Raw genomic sequence first — 1950 nt, 5'->3', positions numbered from 1 at the left:
GTCAATCTACTTGAAATCTACAGAAAACAGACCAATTTCTAAAGAGAAATGGGAAAGGACCTGGAAAGGTCAATGAGTTGGTAACCTTGAGTTCTGTTATCTTAATTGTATTTATTTAAAGTAGACATTCAGAATTCAATACAGAATTCTGGATAGAATAATGCCTCGATAGAAAGTATGCTTGAAGACAACTTCCTGTTGTGTATCAACTAGATAGAGCTATAGGAGAAAAACAGCCTAACTCTGTAAAAGATTCTACACAAATGTTGAGAGTAAGAGGATCACCATCTTGCCTTGTGGTTGTGGAGTGGAAGCAAATGAGAGAGGACTGAAGAAATGCACAGAGAACAGTGAACAAAGCCGTGTAGAAGAGCAGCCAAAACCCAGGGCTTAGTTAGGTTGCCTTAACCCTAGCTGTACAACAAAATTACAAAACAGTCCAGGTAGAGTGGCTCATGCCTGTAATCCCAGCACTTCGGGAGGCTGAGGCAGATGGATCGTGAGGTCAGGAGATTGAGACCATCCTGGCTAACACAGTGAAACCCCGTCTCTACTAAAAATAGAAAAAAAAAAAAAAAAAAAAAAAAAAAAAAACTAGCTGGTCATGGTGGCAGGCACCTGTAGTCCCAGCTACTCTGGAGGCTGAGTCAGGGGAATGGTGTGAACCCGGAAGGTGGAGCTTACAGTGAGCCGAGATTGCACCACTGCTCTCCAGCCTGGGCGACAGAGCGAGACTCTGTCAAAAAAAATTTAAAAATTTAAAAAAAACAAACGACCAGCCCAGACCAATTAAATTCTAGTCTCTCCAAGTTGACATGATATTGGTCCTTTAAAAAAAACTCCTCACACACCTCACACATTTCTACCATGCAGCCAGAGTTAAGAGGCACCAGTCTAGTGCCCAGGAACACTGCAGTCACAAAGATTATTAGGAGTCAATGATTTTATTAAACTGACCCATTCAGTGAGTTGGTGGCAAATTCTTTCAAGGTAGATTATCTGTAGGGAGAAGGAATATGGACGTTCAAGGCAAGAGATAGAAAGTGAAAGTTATTAACTTACAGGGGAATTTTTTTTTTTTTTTTTTTGAGATGGGGTCTCGCTCTGTCACCCAGGCTGCAGTGCAGTGGCACAATATCGGCTTACTGCAACCTCCACCTCTTGGGTTCAAGCAATTCTCCTGCCTCAGCCTCCCGAGTAGCTGGGACTACAGGCATGTGCCACCAAGCCTGGCTAATTTTGATTTACAGGGGATCTTTAAAGCTGTGTTAGCAGGTACCTCTGAGAGACTGCAGAGAGAACAGAGTAACTAACACAGATTTGTGGACCACTGCTTCCATGGTTTATCAGGGTAATGAGTGGATTATGGGTAAATAAAATGGGAAATCAGCAAACAGGAATCAAAAAGCAGGGGCGAACCTTCAGTCATCAATCACATGCAATGAAATGATTCCTTGTCAATACTGAGCTCTGACTTTTTGCATTATTTTCTTCCTTCCTTCCCTTCTAAATGGGCTTAGCTTTACCAGGTAGTCTCCTAGCTTTGTAGAATTTTTCCTATAAAATGCTTGCCAAAAGAAAGAGAAACATTTGCCTACCTTTTCATGTCTGCCCTGAAACATGTGAGTGGCCCTCCCAGTGGTATTTTCCTCCATCTCTGCTCTATTTTAGTTGACTATTTCCTGCTGCCCCAAATTAGCCTGCCCCTAACTGTATGGATTACTTAGGTATGGCTTGCCTAGAGTAATAGATCCTAGTATTACAAACATTTGAATAATTCCTATCCACTAAAGTTATTTGATTTTAATTGAACTGAGCAGAATAAACTGACCTCTCCCAAATATTAATAAGTCAGATTGAATGAATCTTTCTGGGTTTTATTCTGCCTCTTATCATCAAAGCAGAATTTTCCAATCTTGAAAATCTCAAAAAGAGACCCTCTGTTATAGC

The sequence above is a fragment of the Rhinopithecus roxellana genome, chromosome 8 (assembly GCF_007565055.1).
Source record: "Rhinopithecus roxellana isolate Shanxi Qingling chromosome 8, ASM756505v1, whole genome shotgun sequence".
Lineage (NCBI taxonomy): Eukaryota > Metazoa > Chordata > Mammalia > Primates > Cercopithecidae > Rhinopithecus > Rhinopithecus roxellana.
The sequence above is the reverse complement of the archived record's forward strand: the minus strand, read 5'-3'. Positions refer to the sequence as shown.